The sequence below is a fragment of the Protopterus annectens genome, chromosome 16.part0, assembly GCF_019279795.1.
Source record: "Protopterus annectens isolate FY-2018-M chromosome 16.part0, PAN1.0, whole genome shotgun sequence".
NCBI lineage: Eukaryota > Metazoa > Chordata > Ceratodontiformes > Protopteridae > Protopterus > Protopterus annectens.
This window is the reverse complement of record NC_056750.1, coordinates 509,397,868-509,424,405: the sequence shown is the minus strand read 5'-3', so window position 1 is coordinate 509,424,405 and position 26,538 is coordinate 509,397,868. Positions and strand designations below refer to the sequence as shown.

Below are 26,538 nucleotides of genomic sequence, written 5' to 3'. Positions count from 1 at the left end.
AAGTGGACCCTACTAAAGGAGCATCATCATGAACCATTCGAACTTGGTTGATTTCCATTTGTTCCTCTGTATGTCTGTGTAATTACTGTTTATATAAAGTAATAACTGTGGAGCAAAGCTGGATTGACATTGTCTTGAAGCTTTACTTGGGTGATAGTGGTGTCACTGCAGTTGATTGCTGCAACATCTGTGTAGTGTCCTGAGTTGACACGTGCCAATAGTTTTTGCACCTCTTAGCCATTACATCACTGTTTTGGGGAGAGGAAGGCAAAGCCCCACTATTCACCAACACATGTAGTGTACATGTGTGTGTTTCTGCTAGTCAGAGTGCAATGGACAGCAGGATTTGCAGCTGTGCACTGACAAGTGTTGGAAAGATGATGGGTAGCAGATATCACAAGACTGAGTTTGCAGACAAGTGTGACATTGAACAAACAGATTTGCCCACATTAACCATTTATCATTGTCCTGGTTATCCATTCTTGCCCATATGTGTGGTGTAAAAGACCTATGGAGCAAATCTGTACTGACATCTTTTTTCTGCCCTTCTGAGGGGGACAGTTGTGTAACTGCAGTAGACTGGCTCCAGTAGCTACAGATGGGAGTCCTAGGCTAACATCCCTCAGTCATTTGTTTGCCAAAGCCTTTATTGCTGTGATTTGAAGAGCAGTGGTAAAAGCCTTAAAGATGACTGGTATGTTGTGTGGGTGTGTGAGTGGATGATTGTGTTTGTGGGTGTGGAGGTGTGCCTTTCTAAGTGTGTTGTGAATGTTATGCATTGCAAACTGGAGAGAGTGAGTAAAATTCTGCTCAATGTGGTCCCTAGAGGATTTTATCACTGCTTGATAAATGTATATTGCCCTGTGTCTGTCAGTACGTTGTTTGTTCCCTGTTTTGGAGTATGGTATCACTGCTACAGCTGCTGGTATGTTTCATTACATATGTGTCACGAAGTATATACATGACTTTCTGATTTTGGGTTTTTACAGTGGAGAACAGATGAGTAGAAGTGTTAGATCGCTTATCAGCATACCTCACAAGTGTCACTAAAATTGGATTGTACTTTCTTACATACTACAATCCATACTTCTTTTTGAAAAAAGGTGGTGGATTCTCAGGAGCAAATGACATTCATTTCAATTAAAGACACCCCCCCCCCCCGGAAAAAAATGCTTAGTACACGAGTTATATTGCTGTTTTGAAAAGTATCCGATTTGTAAGTTTTCACCCTGAGTCTGTTGCTGAGAGGATGAGAGATGTACTGTGTAAGTATAGAGATAAGACAATCTTGATCGAGATACTAGCTGAAAGTAGTGGATCATATCAGAGGCTTGAGGGGTCATTGTTAACAATGAAACAGTTCCCAGATGTTCGTGTTTCACTGTTGCAGTCATTACTCTTGGGTTATCCTGCTGTTAGGCTACACGCAGTCGGCCTGAATTCCAAAGTCTTGGTCCGGCGTCTGTTGCTGTCGCCTCTTCCCTGACGTCAGTGCGCCAGGGGTATAAAAGATGCAGCAGACGCCATTTTCTTCAGTCTTTCTTGCCGCGCGGTGCCCGAAGCAGAAGCAGTTCGCAAGTGCCGGTCAGCTGACTCCTGAGATTTTCGTGTTCGAATTTCAGATCCGAAGTCTTCATTTAAAGCTAAGTACCCCGTTGGGGAAACTTTTTTCTTGCTCCAGACTGATGTCAGAAGAAGTTAATTGCATTTCTTGTGGGAAGCAAATACCTCATAAGGACTTCCATTCTTATTGTATTCCTTGCCTAGGCCCTGATCACGACATTGCTAATTGCAGGTTTTGTGCTAGATTTAACCAACGCATTATTAAACGTCGGTATAATTTTGCATTTCATTACTTTGGCCGAAGATTTAATTACACAGTGTCGTCGGATAGCCATCCGACTACTGCAATTCACAAGAAACGCAAGGAAAAGGACAGGCATCCGAGGTCCAAAACTGACGAGGCTTCTTGTACGTCAGTCACCGGTTCGCCGGTTCTCAGTCCCTGACGCCCACTACCTCAGAGCCGCAGGCCGCTTCCAACTCCCACGTGGAGCAGACTAGGCCACTGGAAACTCAAAGTATTGCGCACTTGGAAAATATTCCCTTAGATGGGTCCAGAGCCGCTGAGCAGGCATCGGCTTCTGAGGGTGTTTTCAGGCCTACACAGTTGTATATAAAACAGACAACAGCTTCAAAGGCAAAGACTAACGCACCACTAAAGATAAAGAAACAAGTGCAACAAGCCCATGGACAGGCCTCCATGCCTAAAAAACAGATGCTCAAAATGGCCGAAGACCTAATTACTTTGATCAGGGGTTCCCATCCCCCTCCTGATAAGAGGCCTAGGCAAGAGACAGAATATGAATCTTCAGATCAGGTTTCCATTTCCTCTGACTCCTCTTCTGAACAGGAATACTCTGTCCCTCCATATGAGGATTCCGATGCTGAAGAATCTATTTCTTCAGCCTCCCCTCCTGAGGATTATTCTTTTGGGGAAACCCTGCATACCATGAGGGAGCACTTCCACTGGGAGAGCCAAGATTACTCAGAATCTAAGAAAAGGCTCAGAGACTTTCTGTTACCATCTCAGCACAGGCCTCTTGCTATCCCCCTGTTTTAGACATTGTAGATGATGTATTTTCCTAGTCCGGCCTGTCTTCTTACTCTCTACCCCCTGCACCTTTTAAGCCAGACAGATACTACAGGGTTCTAGATTCACATAAATTTCTTTATAAAAACCCTGCTGCTGACCCAGAAACTATTTCTCAGGGTCCCAAAGGGGTCAAGGCTTCCACTGCAAAAAACCCTATCCCCTCTGATAGGGATTCAAGGGCACTGGACAGATGGGGGAAAAAGGTTTAAACTTCTGCTACCTTGGCTGTGAGGGCTTTAAATTGTCAATTTCATATGCTTAAATATCAGCAATACTTAATGTCACTGATTAAACAGAAAATGTTAACAAATTCTGAATGTGCAGAAAACAAGGAAATGCAGGATTTATTGCATGCAACTGAGCAAGTGGGAAAGCATACTTTGCAATGTGGTTTTGATTCTCTGGAGGCCTCTTGCAGGGCCGCTGTTACGGGTTCTGTCATTAGGCGGCATGCTTCGTTAAAGGAACAGAATCTGCCTGATCATGTTAAAGCAAAATTATTAGATGCTCCATTACAGCATGATACTTTGTTTGGTGTTAAAGCAGAAGAGGTGTTGAAGAAAATGGAGGACAAAGCGAAATCTATGAAGACAGTTAAGGATTTCTTACAGGTGCAGCCACCCAGATTTAGCAGGAACTGGCCTACAAAGAATTGGTCCTTTCCAGTGTCAGACAGGCCACAAAGAGGCAGATACAGACGCCCCAGAGGCAGATCCCAGCCCCAAGGCTGATACAGGCCTAAACAATGGGGTGTTTCTACCTCCAAAAGCGAAGACAAATCACAGACATACAGGAAACAGTCCCAATGACTTTCCTCTGCCAGCACCAAGCACTTATCTTTTGGCAGCCCCCTTAGTGGGAAAACTAGCACTTTTTTCACAAAATTGGCACATGATCACCACCAAATGGGTCTTGAATATAGTGTCTCAGGGCTACAGGTTCCACTTTCACACCGTGCCAAGGGCAAAAGGTATGCCAGACCTTCCACACAATCAATGGGCAGAGGCACAAAAGCAAGTTTCATTCCTCATGGACATGAGGGCCATTCAGCGAGTACCACAGCAAGAGCAGGGACAAGGATTTTACTTGAGACTTTTCTTGGTACCCAGAAAGGACAAAGCCTTTAGACCAGTACTGGACCTGTCTATTCTAAACACATTTCTGGATGTTCCAAAATTCAAAATGTTGACTCTGCAGCAGCTTCTGCCCATGCTGGGCAAGAAGGCTTGGCTTGTAACTTTGGATCTAAGAGGCATACCTGCATGTCCCAATCAGACAGTCTTGCAGAAGTTACCTCAGATTCATAGCTGGCTCAATGCACTACCAATTCTCTGCACTGCCCTTTGGCTTATCTACTGCGCCCAGGGTCTTCACAAAATGCCTGGCACCAGTAATTGCATTTTGCAGACAGAGGAATTCAAATATATCCTTACTTGGTCGACTGCCTTATTCAAGCAGAGAACAAGGGCATTCTACTAAAGCATCTGGCGTTTGTAAAAAGATTACTAATTTGTCTAGGGTACACAGTAAACGAAAAGAAATCAAAACTAGTACCCTCTCAAGGGATAATATTCCTGGGTGCCAGCTTAAATAAAGCTGCCCAGATGGCTTATCTCACACCAGACAAATGAAGGCAACTGACTTCTTACTTCAAAATGTTGGCAACAAAGACCCAGTTATCTGTAAGAAAAATTCTGCAGGCTTTGGGCTTCATGGCATCCTGCATTCTGCTAATTCCATATGCTAGACTGCATATGAGGAAACTACAATGGTATCTAAACAGTGTTTGGACTCAACATTGCCACAGCCTCTTGATTACCTTCATTCCCTGCCTGCAACAGGAGTTTCGATGGTGGGCACAGGCCTGTCACCACAACAAGGAACAGCCATTCACTTTACCCACAGCCAGGCAGACACTAACAATGGATGCATCAGATTATGCCTGGGGGGCCCACATGGCAGGAAAATGTATTCAGGGCACATGGCCCACAAGCCAGATGCATCTTCATATCAATCAAAAAGAGATGCTAGCTGTTCAGAATGCCCTGACAGCTTTCAAGGATCTACTTCATCCAGGACAGCTACTGATAAAGACGGACAATACTACAGTCATGTGGTACATAAACAAGCAGGGAGACGCACATTCCTATCCCCTCTGCAGACAAGCTATGACTTTGTGGGACACAGCATTGACTTATCAAGTTCACCTGCAAGCACAATAAATGCCAGGAAAGATAAATACTCTGGCAGACGAACTAAGCAGAAACCTCATGGATCCCCATGAGTGGAAACTGGATCCACAAGTCTTCAGCATGATAACAAAGAAATGGGGATGTCCAAACATAGATCTATTTGCCTCCCCTCACAACTGCCAACTACAGATATTCTGCACAAGGACTTATCACAAGCAAGCATGGAAAGTGGCCTTTCCTCCACTGCCTCTCCTCCCCAAGGTACTCCTAAAGGTCAGACAAGAGAAGCCCTAAATGATACTGATTGCCCCAGACTGGCCACGCCAGCACTGGTACCCAATCCTAAAGAACTTGTCGCAAGGTCCAGCCTGGACATTGCCTCAAATTCCTCGCTTACTGACCCAACAAAACAATCAGATCCTGCACAGCCAACTGAGGACCTTAAATCTGGCAGCATGGCAGATAATGTAGCCATTCAGAACACTCCTCTCTCCAAAGCTGTGATGGATGTTATTTTGGAGGCCAGGAGGCCCAGTACCAGAAAATCTTGTGCAGAAAAATGGAAGAGATTCTGTGCTTGGAACCCGGCACAAGGAATTGACACATTTGTACCAAATATTCCTCAGATTTTACAATACTTAACTGAGATGCTGGACAAAGGCCTATCCTTTTCATTAATTAAGATCCATGCATCTGCCATTTCAGCCCATTACAATATGGAACCACCTATCTTTTCTTATCCTTTAATAAGGCAGTACCTCAGAGGGGCCAAAAACATAAGACCTCCAAGGAGAGCACCAATACCTGCATGGGATCTCAATTATGTCTTGGAAAAACTCACACTGCCTCCTTTTGAGCCAGCCTCAACAGCTGATATAAAATTCTTATCCTGGAAGACAGCTCTGCTCCTAGCAAAAACCTCTGCAAGACGAGTCTCGGAGTTACAGGCACTCATGGCTGTGGATCCTTTTATCATTTTCCACCCAGACAGGGTTTCTCTGAGGACAAACCCGACATTTATGCCTAAGGTGGTGTCCAGTGTGGCCCTTAACCAAACTATTCACTTGCCTGCCTTTTATACAAACCCGCAGAACAAGGGTGAGAGACTTCTGCATTCTTTGGGCATACACAGACAGCTACGCTTCCACTTGGACAGAACTAAAGCTTTCAGAAAGACTGAGCAACTTTTAGTGGCATATGCTGCAGGATCACAAGGAAAGGCTATCTCAAAACAGACTATTTCAAAATGGATAGGCTATTGCATTCGTTTCTGCTACTCACAACATGGCAAATCAGTGCCTAAGGGCATTAGGCCACATTCAACCAGAGCAGCAGCCACGTCAGCAGCCTTCCTCGGAGGAGTACCAACCAAAGACATCTTAGAGGCTGCAACTTGGAGTTCAGTGCACACTTTTACAAAGCACTACTACTTACCTCTGTACTCTAAATCCAGAGCAGGCTTTGCCACTGCAGTTCTGCAGGACCTCATAGCCTCTCCTAATCCTATTTAGCCCCAGCCACCCATCCTCAGCTTTGGGATTCAACCCAAGAGTAATGACTGCAACAGTGAAACATGATGAACATAGTACAGTTGTGTACCTACCATAAATGTAGATGTTTGAGTGTATTCACTGTTGCAGTCCAGGTTACCCTCCCACCATCCCCCTTTCTTTTGCTGGGTCTTATCTGTACTTCTCTATTCTATACAACCTATGTGGTGTATTTGCTTGTAGATGAAGGAAATGTTTACCTTAGTGCATGCATGTTTATTGCCATAATTTTTTAGCCTACCCTTTTGGGGGCACCTGACATCTGGGACGAGAAAAACTGAAGAAAATGGCATCTGCTGCATCTTTTATACCCCCAGCGCACTGATGTCAGGGAGGAGGCGACAGCAACCGACGCCAGACCAAGACTTTGGAATTCAGGTCGACTGCAGGTAGCCTGCCAGCAGGATAACCCAAGAGTAATGACTGCAACAGTGAATACACTCGGAACATCTACATTTATGGTAGGTACACAACTGCACTTATGTAAACCTTGGAATTAAATAACACAGTTCAGGTTGTAGTATAATCAAATTACTATGCAGAGGTAACCACGTGTGTAACCAGAATGAAATTCAAAGTGAATGTTTTACAGTGCACATATTAAGAAATGGATATATTGGCCTAAACTCTAGATTAATGTGTGTTATTTTTAAAGAATAATTCCTGATAAAGTGCTATTCACATAGGTTCATAGGTAGGGACTAGGCTATCTGCCCAAGGGCCTACGTAAGCCTAGCCAGCAAGATACCATAGCTTACGCCACCCAAGAAAGTTATTTTCCTGTGCCACTGTCCAGCAGAGACACACACAAGTGATCCCTGGGGTGTATTTCCTATTTCCCGTCCACTCAAGATTTTTCTTGAAGAGTGCTAATGAAGAACTTTGCTTGACATAGATGGGTAGCTTGTTCCAGAGTATACATGGCAAGAGATATATGAGGGAACAGTTTGTGGCACACCAGGCTGATTTTTGTGTATTGTCATGCAACGTTGACTAGCTGAAGCTAGCCAAGATGGAAATGAGACTGGTTCATTGAAGGAGTGGAGGTGGGAGGAGTAACTTGGCCAAGAACTGAAACTTACAAAACTGCCTTTTTTTTTTTTTTTTTTTTTTTTTAAGTATTTTTATTTCAGTAATTTGTTGATACTTTTGCAAGCATCTTTCAGATAATGTGTAGTAAGTACATCAGTAGGAACAACATTTGTAAAACTCTGTACAGAACAGTCAGTGACGCATGATCTGCAGGCTCTCAAACATGGCAGTTTTTTTTTTCCAGGTGTTCCATTCTAAGTGAGTGGAAGTCTAATTGGACAACAAATGGTAGGGCTACTTGTTCTCAGAATCAGTGCTCTCATAGCGTAATATGGGACATATTTAGCTTTCCAAAGGAAAAAAAATCTCAGGATGTCTACCACCAATAGGGCGGACAGGGATTAAAAAAAAAAAAAAATTAAGATTGAGTACTTATTTTGCTGTAGGTAGCCTTGGGAGGCGTAGTAGTAGATGACAAGATAAAAATTGTTTTTTCATCATTTATCCATAGAGGTCCTTTAACAGTAAATTATACAGCATATATTTAGGTGCCTGCAGCTGAGAGCTACGTTTATACTTATTTTATTGTCTTCAAGCTGACTGTAGGGCAATAAAAAGCTACAACATGAGTTTCTTTACGGCCTAAAGTTAATATTTTCAGAAAACATGCAAGTTCACGTGTAGGAAGGGAATAAAAATATGAAACACAGCAATTAAAGTAGCAGCACAGGCAGTAGTATTCGTGTTAGCATAGATAATCTTAAATTTATGTGAGATAGTGTCAGTGTCTGCAGATTTCTATTTAGGACAATTGATTTTACTAGGAGTGTTAAACTTCATTGTATGAAAATGCACACAGTTGTGTTTGTATTAAGTTAACAGGTTAGGGGGTGTTGTGGTGGTGTTTATTTTGTTTGAGGGCTTTCATTAAAAAAAAAAGTCTTGTAAAGTGTGACAAGTTCAAATGGAGATGACGAAAGAAAACCATACAAAAGATTAACCTACCAAACATTAGTGGGTGCATGTATCACAAAAGCTGGAAATAGTAATCCAAAATAAGTGGGAATAATCATAATGGTGACACTTTCAATATCATGGAATGTGAAGGATTTCAGAGTAGATATTCAGCAGAATATCAGGACAAAATTGCTACAGGAGCTCCAATAGAAGAGGAACAAAAAGATGATGATGGTAGATTTGTGGTAGTAAGGTGCTGCTGGAAGGGGAGGAGGATTATGCTGGCATTTACTTGTTCCTCCTAAAACTGCTGTTATGGAGCTTAAAATCTTGGGAGAAAAAAAATCAACTTTCAGCAAGGAATATTACTTATGGGTGGAGACTGGAATTTGATTTGCAACAGTGAAGATGCATCGAAGAAGGTGTAGAAGGTAAAATAAGGGAGAATTCTGAAAAAAAATGTTATAGAAATGTTTATTGAAGGTGTGATTTCAGTAGTAGTAATTCTTGAAACAAGAACCATATTTATTAAATGATCACTTATGACATAAGGAATCGTGCATGCATAGAAATTAAAATAACCCGTATTGACATTTTCATTTGCACACATTTGCACATCACTTGTCTTTCCACGTATTGTCAGTCAGATTGCAAAGCTCATTCAATTCCTGCCATTCCTTTAACCTCATTCCTCCTCCAAAACATTATTCTGTATGTATTGTTCCTACAATTCCCATTTTTCTGTGTAATTTTCTCCAACCCTTTTCTAAAATCCCTGCTTTCAGTTTTATCTTACTGTATTCACTACTTCTAGTACAGTTGGTTTACACTTTGAGTTCCATTTTCTAGTAATTGCTTTTTTGGCAATCACCGGAATTAAACTTGGCAAAGGCCTTACTATGTCTAGGCAATTCCAAATTTGTATCACAACAAAAGAAAATCATTTATTTTGTTATACTAATTTGCTCCCAAGTATTTCTGATAGAGTAGTTTGTATTGAGTTTTTAAAGTTTGCCTACTCATTGCACTCCTAAAATATATGTTTCCAGTTTCCTCTTTCTTTCCCATCACACCTCCACCATTTGCAATCCAACTGAAGAAAAATTATTTGGAGTCTGCGTGGGGTATAAAAATAAAAACTCTTTTAGACTTTGGTGCACATTTGGGAGCCATACATATATTCATCCATGGTTTCTTTGTGACTTGCGTATCCTGTTTCTCTTCCCAATCCTTTCTAACCTCCTCTGATTTGATTCCTATAGTTAACATTTAGTTTTTTATATACCTTACTAATTATCCCTTTTTTAACAGCAGGCACAGTGCTGGTTCTTTAGCATTGTATCCCCGTATTTTTCTCTCTATCTATACTCTGATATCCTTGATAGGGATTCTCTCTAGCCTGTAGTCTAAATGAATTCTTGGCCCCTTCCCATCCTGTTAACTTTCCCTTTGATTATTTGCTTCCAATACCGTAGTTCCTTTGCCCATTTTCTCCAATAAATTCCAGCTTCCCGGTTTCATGTTCTCTATGCCCCTAATTGCTGTCATCCCTGTCAGCAAAATCTCCTTTTTCTAGTTTAGTCCTTCAAATACTTTCTGCTGCTTCATGAATATAATAATCTGTATGGTTGCTGTTCTTCTTAATGATCTGCATCCAAAATCCCAGTCTCCTTGTTTGAGCTTCCCCCCGTTTTATCTTCCTTTCAACTTTGATTTTGTGCTGTGTATAGGAACGTTAACTGTTAGCTCTGAAATACCATCTCAAATCAGATCATCCTAAATCACCACCTTGTTCTTTTGGAAGGATCAACTTACACTGCTTGACTCTTGTGCTCTTCCTCTCCCATAAAATACTTCAGCCGTTTATTAATTGCTATCCACAACTTCTGTGGTTGAAAAAAATATGCCTGACCTGTGTATAAAACTAAAGGGATTAAAAACATTTTCAGTGCTTATATCTGGTTATCCATATCCATAAAACAGAGCTTCCAATTTCTTGTTTTTGTATTATATTTTTAGTCTCTTCCAGCACATCCTTATCTGCCCTTAACCAAATCTTTTTTAATCCATACTCATAAACACTATTTTAATATGCCCTTGTAAATATGGGTACTGCTGAACCAATTTGTGTGTGAGTACATAGTTTACAGCTATTGCCTTTGTTTTATCTTCAGTAGTTTTGTATCCTAAAAAGACTTGAAACTCTCTCAGAATGTTTCACAGCACTGAAATGTCCCTTTTTAGTTTTATCAGGTATAAATATCTGCTAATAAAGCCAACTTTTTTTTGATTACCATGATAATTATATCCTTGAATTTCTGAGTCCCTTATTTTCTGTGCCAGTGGTTCTAAATATGAAATAAAAATGGAAGAGGGCACTCCTGTCTGGTTCCTCTGCTCAAACAAAAATTATCAAAGAGAAACCCACCCCCACTTCAATTTTTGCCTCTGATCCCTCACATATCCTTGTAAATCAGTCTTATAATTCTGTCAGGGAATGCATTTGCTTCCATTTCCTTACTCAAAATCCTAGTTTACTCTGTCGAATGCTTTCTCTGCATCTATACCCACCACCAACAGTGGTATTGTCTTATTCTGCTTCCCTGTGGTAGATCATCATTATTCTGTTGAGGTTGTTAAAATTTATCTCCCCTCCACAAAACCACCTTCAACCATGTCTATTAATTGTGGCATAACCTTTGCAATTCTTTTAGACATAAACACTTTAGATTCTAAACCATAATTATAAATAGGCCTATATGATGCTGGATCTGATGGGTCTTTACTGTCTTTAGGTATTAGTCACCACAGTTATTTTTCAAAGATGTTGTTGCTCTTTCTTTTAAAATACTGTTAAACAAAACTTTCCAGATCTTTATCACTTTCTTCCCTCCTAACTTCCAAATTTCCACAGGAATGCCATCTGTTCCTGTGGACTTACTTGTAGATTGGTTTATACATAACCATTCTTATCTCATCTCCTCCCTCCTGTCTTATCAGTTAATAATTGAGCCTAATTTTCTTCTAAACTCAGCACATTTAATTCTGCTATAAACATTTCCATTTATATTTTTCTTGATTTCTGCTTTATACAGATTTTCATAAAATTTCTGAAGTATTTTAACAGCACTGTAGGATTTCTGGTTATTTTCCTTGTTACAGACTCCATACGCTTAGCAACGATCCTTTCCTAGTTTCTGTTGCCAATGCCATTGTGCTAAAAGTTTTTGTGCTTAGTAGTTATCAAAAAAATTTGCTTAACATTCTTTCTAAACTCATGCGTATTTTCAAGGTAGTCCCGTATTTTCACTTTGGTAGTCTGCAGTTGCACCTCTTGTTCTGTGAAATTCACCATATTCTGCAATACTTTCACCTTTGTCAGTCCCCCTAAATAATCCTCACTGCTTACCTGTATCTTTCTTTTATTTCTACCTTATTTTAAACTCCACTTTAATTTTATCTCACTATCTAGCTATATTTTCAGAAGAAATTTCTGCCTTCTCCAACTCCAGATTTATTTCCTCTACCTATTCCTTAAATTCCTCTTTCTTTAACAAATGAGTAGGAAAATGCCAGTGTCCAATTTTTATTTTACTTCCCTGCATTTTTATTAGTTATTATTGGCACATAATCTGAAAGTTATTGGATTCATATCAAAGATTTCCATTAAATGCACATGTTCCTGTGAAATGTTACTTCTATCTAGACTAGCCCTGTTTTCATACCTTGGGGAGTAATGTAAAGTCTGTCTGAACTCCTAAATTTACATCTTCCATACCAAATACTTTTATAAATTTCTTCAAAAATCTACGATCTTTTGTTATATAGGCCCCCCCCATATACATCCTCATTGTTGCAAATCAAATTCCACTCCCCACCTGTAAGTATAATAATCCCTGCAGAAAGCCGATTTCTCCTAGAATTTTAAGATCCATTGTAGTAGTTTTAAGTGGAATGTAAATACATGGCAGCATAATCTTCCCCTCTTGCCAGTAGCCCCTTAGTACTATAAATCTATCATTATCTTTCCTTCTGCTATCACTATTGGAGCTTCTCTCGCAATTGATATAAATACTCCTGTTTTTCTCTGTCCCAGATGTTCTGCTGAGTAATCATCATGAAATCTTTTATCAAATTCACATGCTTATTTCTTTCCAGAAAATGTCCTTTAGCATATCTGTTTACACTCTGAATTTTTTAATATACTTCACTACTATTTCTTTTTTGTATTTATCTGTGAAGCCATTCACATTTAAAGATAATATGGAAAGTGTCATTATGATAAGTTATTCCCCCCTATGTAAATCGCTTTTAATGTCTAGTTTCAGCTTCTGTGTTACATGCATGCATTAATGTTTGGCAGGTTAATCTTTCATGCAGTAGTTTCTTGTCATACCCATTTGAACCTACGTTGCATCTTACAAGATTTTTTTATTTTAATGAAAACCCTCGAACAAAAAAACACATTCCAGACCACCCCAAGAACCTATTAATTTTAACCACACACAGTTATGCACACAGCTATGCACATCTTCAAATAAGCCTCCTTATAGGAACAATTGTCCCAAACTGACAGGCTCACAAGCTTGAATTAACTTGTAATGAAGGTTATCCAAGCGTAATGAATGTTATCCATGCTAAGACGCATGGTACAGCCTGTACTTATACTTCTATGTGCTCTCTGTTTTTACCTCATCTTTGTTCCTCACCCAGATGTAGAAACCACCTTGAAATTTTCAGAAAACTATCTCTTGGCCATTGAAAGAAAAAAAAGTTCTGTTTCTATTGCCCCTTATCAGACTGTCTCCTTGGAAAACCTGAGAACCAGATACACAGCTGCCCTTCACCTCAAGCCTTCCACATTGCTCTGTGAAAATGTATGTACTAGTGGAAAACTTTTCATTATAATCAGTGCTTTATTTATTTGCTTCCCTTTAAAACTAAGTCAAGCCAAGCGCCTTAATCCAGTCACTCCTTATGCAAAAGTAAGAAAAAGCATATCAGTTTTTATTGTACTGTTTTGTCCAGTCTTTCTTTTTATACATTGCAGTGCCTAGGTTCATAGATCAGTACTAGGCTTACTGTTCTTGTGGGCCATTTTAAGTCTAGCCAATTATCCCATTTGAGAATCAAACCCTGCAGTTTGTAAGGCAAACACCTTAACCTTTATGCCAAACTCCAGCTAAGGAAGCAGGAAAAAATAGGGGCACCTGTTTACTGTGATATCCATATTACACACAATAACTGAAAAAGCTTTACTTTGTACCATGAAGTGTTTTTTATGTATTATAAAAACTGTTAACAAAATTTTGTTTTACTAGCAGTTACCTCTTTCCTTTCTCTTCCTCTCTGTCAAATGTTGTTCCAAATGTTAATGACCTATTAAGTAGGGCATATCCTTTGGAGTACCCTACAAATTTAACAAATTCAAAAATGTCCAATATTTCCAGGTTTTTTGTTCCATCATATTTCACAAATGTAATTGATACCTGTAATCACAGATTTATTCATCAGATTCCGAGTTTGATTTCTTCCTGTTGCTCTGCATCTCCCAAATCCAGTATGTAGTTAATTTCCAATGCGTTCCTAGCTCTTTTAGTCAATTCCTGTGCTTTTTTCTGTATTTCAAGTGTTTTCCTATGAAACGTTGGAAAAATTTTTTTGCCATAGTCTCTGTGTGGACCTTGTTAGAAGAATAAGAAAGAGTTTTTCTGTTTGATAGCTCACTTGTTATTGGACAGAATTTTGTATGTCTTCCTCAGGATGTTCTGCATCAAAAAATGATTTAAACTCTACAGGAAAAAATATTCTGAAAATAGCTGGATACTGCAGTTAAATTTTATTCCTGCTATTCGACATTCCCTGATTTGCTGGAATAAATATACTGTATACAGTGAGTAATCATTTTCCACACTATGTCTCCCACTTTTATCACTTTGTCCTTCTGCCACATTTTTGTCAGAATCGGCTCTTTCTCCTGGTAGGATTGCATCTTTACTATTATTCTGGGTTACTTTCTCATGACCCAGTTTGGAGCTTACACAGTCCAGCTGCTTTCATAAAATTAATACAGCCTTTTCCTTTCAATTTCTCTGATTCTGGGTTGCTTTCTCATGACCCAGTTTGGAGCTTACACAGTCCAGCTGCTTTCATAAAATTAATACAGCCTTTTCCTTTCAATTTCTCTGATACAGCAGAAAATATTCTCTAATTTGATTTTTTTTTTAAACATCTCTTCTTGAGCAGTCTCATACTCGGCCCGCCTTTTCTTCATGTTGACCTCTGATTTTGCAGTTTTATCAGCTAATCTGAATATCTTTTTAAAACTTCCATTTTTCCTGCCTTTTGTTATTTGAGTTGATCTATTCCTTCAGTGTTTTATTTATTTTAATCCGCTCTGAGCACATTTGACTTTTTTTCCCTCCAGATTACTGAAAGTCGTGTCTTGTACCAAAGTTGGAGCTTGAACTACTATTTGCTGAACAGTTACAGGATTCTTCCTAGCCAGTGTTTTCTCTTCCCATTTTGCGGTTGATTTTCCTTCAGATTTTTTTTTTTTTTTTTTTTTTTTGCTGACATGCAATTACTAGCCAGTTACTGAAATTTGCCCAAAAAGACAAATTCACTGGCTCTCTTCTGAATTTGTTTTCACACAAGAGGAGCTGAAATATAGTTCTTACTCCGTGTACAGCAATCTTGGAGGTCCCAGTATTATGAACTCTTGAGAATTTACATATTTGATAGATGTGTAAATTATAATGCTTTTCCCCAATATACTGTGTGTACAGTGAAAGGAAATGTGCAAGGCCAAACAGCAGTTTTAAAATATGGCTTGCTTGCAAGAACAGTTATTTTTTTGTAGATGTTCAGCTTAGATATTAATAACATATAGCCGTGGGCTTTACTGAAAATGCATCCTGTTACAGGAAAAAAGGAAGTTGACTTTCTTGGCTTTCAAATGCAGAAATAAATAAAATACAGACGGGTCAAGTGACGCAAAGATAACGTGGAGAAACTTTTGAGAAGTCTTCAGATACAGCAAAGACCAAAAAAAGGCATGAAATAACCATGGACTTTTTCATGACACATACAGAAACCAGAAGAACAAGTCACAAGGACATCAAAAATAACATTGGTTAGAAAGAGTGTATAAACTGGGACAGTATGTTTCATTCAGTGGTGACATTTAGACTGTGTGCTTTAGTCTACTCATCTGTCTAGCTGTGTTATAGTAGAATTGAAATGGCTCTGAAAGAATTAACTGGCAAGAATTTGTTCTGAGACAAATAAAATAGATACAGTAGTACGGAGTTTGTCTGGTCACTTTTGGACATTTTCTTCAGTGGCGAAATAGACCTCTGCTTGACATTTCTACATTATTCCCCAAGGAATAGTAACTGGGCTAGAATAAACCGAAATTATATTTCACAGGAACACATGCATTTATTTGAGAGTTTTGACGCATCCAGTAACTATTTCAGTTCTTGCAGGGTAAGGAGAGAATGGTGCTTCCCCACCTACCTGTTAAAACGAAAGATTTAAGGAATGGGTAGTAGAATTTTTTTGAGAGTTATTAGGGAAGTTGAAAATATTTCTTAAGTTGTATTTAATGAGTGGGATAAAATGAAAGGAGTTTAAAAATGGGCTAGAAAAAGAGATATGGTTAAGAAGTAACCATATTTAGAGGGGGTGACAAAGGTTAAAGTATTGCAGAATAAGAGGAGGAGCAACTACTGAGTGCTAAGGAAAGAATACCTGAATAATATGCATGAGGTCAAAAAGATAGCTGTGAAGCACATATTTTTACAATTACTCATTCACAAAAAAAAAATGTTTAGCATGACTACTTGAGCAGCAGAAAGTATAAGGGTTTTTTGCCAAACTTAGGGAACTAGAAATCCTGTAGAGGTGGTAGAGATATTTTGGAAAATGTATGAACATTTTAAAAGCAGAGAAATGTGGAAATCAATATTTAAATAGGCCAAGGCCAAAGGGACACGAGACTAAACAATTAACAGTTAAGATAGGAGGAGATGAGAAAAACAGTGATGTAAAACCTATCTGCAGGAAAGTCTCCAAGAATAGCTAGTATTCTGCTGGAAATTTAGAAGTTAGGGAAGAAAGTGAAAGATCTAGAAGGTTTTGTCTAACAGTATTTTAAGAGGAGGAGAAGCAACAATACCCTGGAAAAAAGCTGTGGTGGCTGTAATACCTAAAGACTGTAAAGACCCCTCAGGTTCAGCTTCATATAGGCCCATATCAATTTTAAACCATAATTATAAAATGTCTATAATAGATAAAAGAATGGCAAAGATGTTGCCAAAATTGATAGTTATGGATTATTGTGGTTTTGTGGAGGGGAGGCAAACATTTGACAACATTAACAGAAAAATTATCTAGAGAGAAGTAGAGTTTAAGAAAATACCACTGTTGGAGGTTCTAGATGGAGTGAAAGCATTCAACAGAGTTGGCTGGGATTTTGAGTAGGGCAGAGTAAACATTTGCAAGGATTAGAGGCCAAAATTTAAGTGGGTAGGTTCCTGTCTGGTAAGGTGCATCTGAAGAGAATATATATATATATATGTATATATATATATATGTGTGTGTGTATAAATATATATATATATATGTATGTGTGTGTATATATATATATATATATATATATATATATATATATATATATATATATAGATAGATAGATTATAGATATATATATAGATAGATATAGATATATATATATATATAGATAGATATAGATGTGTGTGTATGTGTGTGTGTATATATATATATATATATATATATGTATATGTATATATGTATATGTATATATATATATATATATATATATATATATATATATATATATATATATATGTATATATATATATATATGTATATATATATATATATATATATATATATATATATATATATATATATATATATATATATATATATATATATATGTGTATATATATATATATATATATATATATATATATATATATATATATATGTGTATATATATATATATATATATATATATATATATGTATGTATGTATGTGTATATATAAATCCGAGGTGGTGCAGTGGTAGCATTGTTGCCTCACAGCAAGAGGTCCTCCCGTTCGATTCTCTGTGACCAGCATCATTTAACATGATAATTCTCCCTAAAATACTATTTGCTATTGAATCCTTAATACTATTTCCACCAAAAATATATTGAAGATAAATATTCTACTTCAATTTCTTTGGTATCCTAAAAAAACAAACTTTTTTTTTTGATTGTCACAGTAAAGGTTGAGATAGTGGGAGAATGGGATTCCCTAATACCCAATTATATGCTCCTTCAACAATTTTAAAAATTATTGCTTTATGGATAAATTCACTCATCCACCCACAACCCCCTTTTTCCCATATCTGTAATATGAATATGCCACAAAGTCTGAAAGATTTAGGATTTTTGCTTGGAAGTGTTTGTATAGGTATTTTTGTACTCCAAGCAGACTCAAAGGAGTTTTTCCTTGGGTAGATGGTAAAAATTGGAGGTGTGATGTGGAAGAAGGCGGTAACTGGGTACATATGTTTTGGGAGTGTAATGAACTAGCAGACTTAAAAAATTATGTACAGGGTACTGTCAGAAAGGGTCTATATTATATGAACGAAATTCATATCGAACTCTGTGAGCGAAAATTCTGGACATCGAGATGTGTGTTGTGGGATCGCAGTACAGTGAAGATTTGAGTATTTGCCCTTTACTCACTGTAGTGTGATCTTGGAATTGGTATATATATTTAGTGGGGGGCACATCCTGGTTGCATAAGTGTGCACACCCTTAAACTAATACTTTGTTAAAGCACCTTTTGATTTAATTACAACATTCAGTCTTCTTGTATAGGGGTCTATCAGCATGGCACATCTTGACTTGGCAATATTTGCCCCTCTTCCTTACAAAAGTGCTCCAAATTTGTCAGATTTAGAGGGCATTTCTTGTGCACAGCCTTCTTCAGGTCACCCCACATATTTTCTATTGGATTTTCGTCTGGGCTGTGGCTAGGCCATTCCAAAAGTTTAATTTTCTTCTGGTGATCCCATTCTTTTGTTGATTTGGATGTATGCTTGGGGTCATTGTCATACGGAAAGGTTAAATTCATCTTCAGCTTTCTAGCAGACACCTGAATGTTTTGAGCCAAAAGTGACTGGTATTTGGAACTGTTCATACTTCCTCCACCTTGACTAAAGCTCCAGTTCCAGCTGAAGAAAAGCAGCCCCAAAGCATGATGCTGCAACCACCATGCTTCACCATGGGGATAATGTTCTTTTGGTTTTGCAAATTTTTGTTTTTGTGCCAAACGTGCCTTTTGGAATTGTGGCCAAAAAGTTCAACCTTGGTCTCATCAGACCATAGCACATTTTCCCACATGCTTTTGGGAGACTTGATGTATTGTTTTGCAAATTTTAGCCGGGCCTGGATATTTTTCTGTATAAGAAAAGGCTTCCGTCTTGCAACCCTACCCCGTAGCTCTGACATATGGAGAATTCAGGAGATTGTTGTCACATGTAGTACGCAACCAGTACTTGCCAGAAATTCCTGCAGCTCCTTCAGTGTTGCTGTAGGTCTCTTTGGCAGCATCCCTGACCATTGTTCATCTTGTCTTTTCATCAGTTTTGGAGGGATGTCAGTTTGCTTGCAACATCACCGTTGTCCCATATTTTCTCTGTTTTTTAATGACTCTTCACTGTGTTTCATGGTATATCCAATGCTGTGGAAATTTTTTTGTACTTTTCTCCTGACTAATACCTGACACTGAGATCTCTTTGTTACTTTGTAAGCTCTCTGCGAACCATGGCTTTTGCTGTAGCCGGCAACTGAGTAAATGTCAGGAAAATCCTACTAGGACAGCTGAAAAGGTGCTTTCACAAAGTAAGTTTAAGGATGTGCACACTTGTGCAATCAGCTTATTGTATGCTTTTTATTTTTTATATTTTTCCCCTAACAGATTTTTTTTTTTCAATTGAATTGTACAGGTCATAGGTCACATTAAAGGTGGAAAAGTTTTGAAATGATTTATGGTGGTCTCATTTTTTTATTTCACAAAAACTTGGCATTTTAACTGGGGTGTGTACACTTTCTATATCCACTGCATGTAAACTGGATCTCCTTCAGTTTTAACATATACTGTTACTAACTGCACAGGTTCTATGTTTTGGGAATATTCTTAGCATAGAGAATAAATTAGAGGAACAGAATATTGTCTTGCATATCTGTTAATGATTAAAATATTTAGTATTAAAATCAGATCTCTTCTTAAAATATTAAAATATTTAAGAGATCCTAAAAGATCTAAAAAACCAACACCCCTTTATGGTTCAAGTTTCCCCGAGGGATGTTTCTTATAAATAAGATACTATCATTCAGGGCTGTTAAATGTTTATTAGTGGCTTTAACATACCATTTGGAATTGTAATTTTATTCTTATAGCTCAATAAGTATTTATTATCATTACAAATGATACAAAACTAAAAGCTAGCTGATCCAAAATATGTTTTGAGCTACATTAACAGTTTCCACAGTGAAAACGCCCAGTAATATTTTAACATTCTAAAACATCACTTCAGGTTTAGAGGGTGAGTTGAAAGGTCAGCTTTCACTTTTATACGGGCAGAAGTAAACAAGACATAATTGTAGAATTTCCAAAGCTCTAAAAGCCTCACAAAAGCACTCACAGCTTTAAATATCTAATTTAAGCTAATATATAGGATAAGGGTGCAAATATGACTTGTTTTACTGTCAGTACTTAAACATAAATGCTCACAAAAGTGAATTTAAGCCAATTTTACTGTACTTTTTAACCCCTCAATCCCTGCTAAATACTAAAAACTGCTAAAAAATTAAGTATACTTTAATTTTTTAAAAGCTTCTGTATGCCAGAAAAGTTGCATTTTAATGATTCTGCAAGCACCAGTAAACTAGCTGCATGCAGCAGTGCAAGTTTCAATCCTTTGCTTCAAAAGATGAAATATTTCATGCTGATTAAAAATTAATAGTTATTTCTGTATAATAAAGTACAAAGGAGTATCAGAGGTTATGAAATCAGCTAAATTGACATATTTTGAAGATATGCATATATTCCATATAAGCATGCAAAGGAGAGGCCGTGTTTAAGCTCGTGCTTAAAAAAATAAATAAATAATACTGTGAGATCTAGATTTAACTTAGTGTCCATAGTACTCTAATTAGTATTTCTTTAAAACTTGTGTAGGAGTGCCATATTTTTGGCATTTTAGTAAACAGCATAGCATATAATCTGATGATGTTAATCTTTCCATTCATCACTCATGGGTTCAGTTCTGAGCCCTCGGAACCGAGTTGGCCTATTACCAAGCTTGCGCCAGCCAAAAAAACTCTTGAACTAAGTCTCTACCCAGAATGCCCTTGTCCCTGTTACCCCAGATCTCGTTTGCCACATAGCCGTAAAGCCGCGTTTCAGCTCAGTTCTCAGCTAAGTAAAATCTTTTTTGATATTTGTGTAAATGTTTTTGGATATCGTCATATTTTGCTAAATCTTTAGTGTTTCTAGTGTCTCCTCTTCGATCTAACCGTATATTCTCCACTCTACCCATTGCTACCATTGGTAAACTTTCGTACCATTGTTGGTACGGCCTTTTCCCTTATCCTTGTGGTATTTTTTCAGTACCATAGCCGGTATTGCTTTCTCTTGCCTAACCTGTTAGCCTTTTATCTCTATTCAGGTGTTTCTCTTTCTTCACATACTCAGTGTGTTGTACGTTTGGTATTTTTCTTGTGATTTCTTGTGTTTTCTGAATGGAGTGACTTCCTTTATTGTTGGATTATACAGTTGGTTGAGGTGTCCTTTCTATTAAAATGTCAGATAAGAAGGGTACCTCTGGGTTTAAGCTTTGTACTTGTTGTAAGGGAAAGTTACCTAACAGTGACTTGCATGATGACTGTGTATACTGTTTGGGAGTGGCCCACCTTTCGGTGCAGCCGCCATGTGATATTTGTCAAAGTTTCTGCCAACGCACTCTTAATGAGCGCAAAAATAGTCATTCTGAAGGGGTTACTCAATTCTCCCTTCTCGGAGGCTATTTCTGCGATGGAGGTCTCAACCCCTCCTAAGCACAAAAAGAGATCTCATTCTGTTTTTCTTCACCATTGGGTGATCAGAGCAAACCTGGGAAATATAAGGTCCCCAAGTTATCATCTGAGCATAAATCTGCCTCTTCGGCTCCACTTTCCTCGGCTACGACCCATCTCAAAATCTTCGATACCGGCACCTGTACTGGCACAGACCCTGCCACCGGCACCGATCATAGATCTTACTATGCCTATTTCGACTTCAGCACCTGTAGCTACTCCGGCTCAGGTCACACCTTCGACTTCGGCTCCCATTTTGGAACCAACCGTCTCGGCTCCGAGTGCCACTTTGGCATGAGTGTTGTATCGACTTCACTGGATCTGACCCCTTTGCTCCCAGTCTCCAAATTAGAGACATTGCACCACAGACCCGATACTCCCCCCTCAGTAGACCCGTTTCTGGGCCAAGCATATAGCCCTTTTCTCGAATGTCCTGACTCCCCATCTGGAGTATCCACTAAATCCACCAGGAGCCTTTTGGAACATGACGTGGTGCGTCTTGTGGACCAGTTTTTGGTAGCCAGGGGGATTCCATCACTTTCTAAAACCCATCCACCTGCTGGAGTTGGGTTGCCTTATCCACGGACTCCATCTGACACACCTCCGACCATCTCGGTTCCAAAGCCTTCTGTTCCGACGGCCTTCTTGGAACCCACCACCTCGCTGCCTATGGTGCACCTCACTCCGGCTTCGAGTTTGTCCCTTTGGTCCTCTTGTTCCTGCTGAACCAGTCCTTCCTCAGTCTGGGGATTGGAGGGCGGGCTCGTCTGCTCAGGGTATGGTGCCAACTTTCTCCTCAGTTCCTTCCTCAGTGCCGATAGCTGCGTCCGTGCCAATCTTGCTTGAGGCTCCACCCGTGTGGATGGGTCTGTCAGTGGGGTGTGACCCTGGTCCTGAGGTTGTCTTTCTCTGTTCCGGGCTCCCATCCCTCTTTGGGCGGGCCTGTCTTCCACGAGATGGAGAGGGCTCTTGCTTCTGGTAGCACTATTATGATGTCTGAATCCCAGTTCTCGCCCCCTGAGATGCAGCTGTCACAGACCCCCCCCCCCGGGACACAGGGCAGAGAAGCCACAGGACACGTTCAGGGTACCCACTCTTCCGAGTCCTCCTCAGAGACCCCCCACTGAGGAGTCCCCTCGACAGAAGACGTGCAAGAGGAAGCACGTGGACTCTCCTGAGGAGTCCTTAATGGAAGACACTGATTACGATGATGGTGAAGGGTCCCCACAGTCACCTCTTGATGATGTCTCCTTTGGAGACATCCTGGAAATGTTAAAACAGAGAGGTGACTGGAAGCCCTACAATCCTTCGTCTAAGGAGTCCATGTTCCTGCAGGCTTTTTGTGCCCGGCCATCTACCTCTTGGGTGAACCCCACCTGCCGACGAACTCATCCAGCTCATCGTGCAGTGTGCATGGAAGATCCCTGATTCCATTGAGGTGATCCCCTGGAGAACCAGACAAAATTCTGTACCCTCCTGCTGAGAATCTGCACTGGTCTAAAGGGTTACCAGTTGATGCTATGGTGGTGGCGGTGGCCACGAAAAAGGACTTGACTGAGGAAAGTCCCGCTGTTCACCTGCCCAACAGGGAGTCCTGGGCGGTGGACAGAATTGGGAAGCTTTTTTTGCATCAGGGACCTTTGTTATACAGTCCTTGAATTATTTGGCACCTTTTACGAGGCTCCAGATGGACTTGAGCTCCGAACTCACTGGGACACTCGTAGGACAGTTGTCTGAAGTCAGGGACAAAGTGGCCTTGCAGCTAGCAACCCTGGAATCAATATCCGATTTGTCCATGAGGTTGCTGTCACATGTGACCAAAGGGGAGGCTAGAGCGGCGGGTTCAGGCATTATGAGACGTCATGCCTGGTTGCGCATCTGTGACCTCACGGATCCCTTCAAGTCTTCCTTTCAGAATGCTCCAATCGAAGCTTCATCTCTCTGGTTCCAAGGTGAAGGACACACTAGCCAGGTGCGAGTAAGATGGAAAAGCCCTGTCTGCTGTAGACCTACAATTTTCCAACCCTCAACGTACCTTTTCCAGGAATCTGAGGAGTGAGAAAATGTGACATAAGAAGTCTGAGTTCTTTCTGTGCCGCACGTGGTGATACCCTCAGAGGCAGAGGGGTAACAATTCTGGAAGACCCCCCCTATAAAGGCAGAGGGGGTCCTTGCAACAAAAGCTCCAGGGACTCTCTCTGGACAGCCTTATCAGTGCTGCTAAGGGGCGGCCCAATAACTTACCTGTGGAAGCAGTCGGGGGGAGGGGTCATTTCTCTCTGCACCAAGCTGCCTGGCACTCTATCACCACAGATCGTTTGGTGCAGAAGATTATCACCAGAGGTTACACCATTCCCCTTTCTTGTCAACCAGATTTTCCAAGAAAACTTCCCGACGTGCCACCCAATCAAAGGGAAGCAGCAGCTTCGGAGATTATAAAGCTGTCTTACCAGTCCCACCAGGCCAGTGCAGATCCAGATTTTACTCTAGATTCTTTTTGGTGACAAAAAAGACAGGGGACTGGAGACCCATTTGGATCTCAGCACCTTAAACAGGTCTGTCACCCAAACCAAATTCCGGATGGTCACCGTTCAGTCCATCCTTCCCTTTTTAAAGAGAAGGCGATTGGATGTGCTGCATAGATCACAGGGACATGTATTACCATATCAAGATGGACAAATGCTCCAGGAGTCTGCTTCGCTTCCAGTTAGGAGACTGTCATTACCAATTCCGTGCCCTGCCGTTCAGTCTCTCTACAGCCCCCAGAGTGTTCACGAAATGCATGGCAGTGGTAACAGCTCACTTGAGACTAAAAGGATTCCTGGTGTTTCCATGTCTAGACGACTGGCTCCTTACTGTCCCCACCAAGCGTCTTCTGTTAACTGCCCTACAACATACTCTCTCTGGCAAAATTGTTGGGAATAACGGCACATTGGGAGAAGTCGAATCTTATCCCTACACAACAAATAGAGTTCATTGGAGCAGTCTTCAGTACTCAGTCCTGACTGGTATCACTCCCTCTTCACAGACTCCACTGATTGAGGCTTCAAATCTGACTGATTCTTTCTCAAACTTCAGTCCCTGCAAGACAAGTTCTCCCAAGCTTTGGGTTCTATGGCAGCGTTAATTCCAATAGTGCCTCTAGCAAAGCTACATATGCAAATTCTGCAATGGCTTCTTCTGTCAGTGGTTCCCAAACTGTCATCTCCTGGATTACAAGATTCAAATAACCAACTCCTGCAAGCAGGACCTGCTTTGGTGGATGAGGCCAGACAAAGATCTTTGGAGCCGACCTTTTCATCCCTCCCAGCCCACAGCCATTGTGACCACAAATGCTTCCCTGATCGGGCGGGGGAACCATTTTCAGAGAAAGACTTCCAAGGCACATGGTCCACCACTGAGGCCTGGGTCTACTTTAATTAAATGAAAGCTGATTCCAGGGAATGCAAATCCATTGACACATAAGCATCGAAGTGCTTAATGGTCGAACAACATAAAGGTCTAAATACGTTCAATCGAATTGTTTTAGTTGGCACATGTAAAATTATAAATTACTGTGACTTACGTTTGATCACATAATGCAAACTATTTGCAGCACTGGCGGGTAAATGTAAACCGTATTTGTAAAGGAATACTGCAGATCCCTACAAATTAATACTAATTAAAGCAAATGAAGACCTACATTACTTATCTATACCATATGTGTGACAGTTTTAAAACGATAGTTACCGTACATAATTTCTGCATACCACATCCTGTTGGACTACTGATGGCTGACAAAATGTTCACGTGTCCTGGTGTGCTAGGTAATGCGTACCAAACTGTAAGATCACAACAAAATACAGAAATGTTGCTAGTTGACTGTTATCTGTATAACCTAGAAAAACAATTGAAAATCCAAAAATATTGGTGTTGTCGATTAAAACATACGGTAAAATGTAGAGGTAGAGAGATAAATACAACAAGCAGTGCAGAGGAGACGCTATTAAAATCTTCACCCCACGACCATGCTTCTGACCCTGCAGACATGGAAAGGTATCAGCCATGTCAAAAATTAAGGGAGTTAGGTACCGTGTGTAGGAGTACACCAGCTTTGGTAGTAGACGATGTCGTCGCTACTACATCTCTTCAAAGTGCTGTGGCTTTACCTACACATAGATCTGTGTTACAAATGGTAAATAGAGTTAGAAAGGTACAGCTATGTAAGAACAGGTAGGCAAGTACACCACTAAGTATGGTTTCTATACATGAATTCCCACTGAAACAATGTAGGTTTATACAGGAGAGGAAAGTAGATATACATAGTAATCTACATGTATTGGTTTTCACTACAGAACAGAACTTAGACTTGTGCAATGCAGACATTTGGTTTATGGATGGTGTTTTCCTTACAAAAGGAAAATTTTGTAGACCGTTGTATAGTGTTCATGCACTGGTGTGACAGGGTGGTAGTCAGAAATGTGTACCTCTGCTATACTGCCTAATGACTAAAAAATCGTTCAGAGTATGTAACTACATGTGGGAGTGTCTGTTCTCTTTACTAGATGAATCACATTTAAAACCATCACTAAAGTATATGCTATGTGACTTTGAACAAGCTGCTATTAAAAGTATTGCGTACAATTTTGCAGATGTTTCCAGTAAAGGGTGCCTATTTCATTTCGTCCAAAATATCTGGCATAAAGTGCAATCTGTTGGCTTGGCACAGCTATATGGTAACTCTGTTCAGTTTCAACAGTCAGTGAAAAAGTTTATAGCGTTAGCCTTTCTTAAAGAATGTGATGCCATTGCAGCGTTTTGTGGGTTTTCTAAAGATTTTCCTACTGAGGGCAAGCCATTGTTAGAGTACTTTTCAGATGTATATTTGTTTGGTCGTGTACAACAACAGGTAACTAGGACAATAGTACCTACTCTGTTTCCACCTATTTATCCTGTATCATTCTGGAACATATCTTCACTGAAGGAGAAGTCTTTGTCACGCATTCAAAAC

General features: G+C 39.7%; 1 protein-coding gene across 1 annotated transcript in view; it reads left to right on the top strand.

The window, feature by feature from the left end:
• The window catches only part of PKN3 (protein kinase N3), a 2,242,690-nt gene that overhangs the window by 549,561 nt on the left and 1,666,591 nt on the right, over positions 1 to 26,538 (top strand). The gene's annotated exons all lie outside the window — the stretch shown is intronic.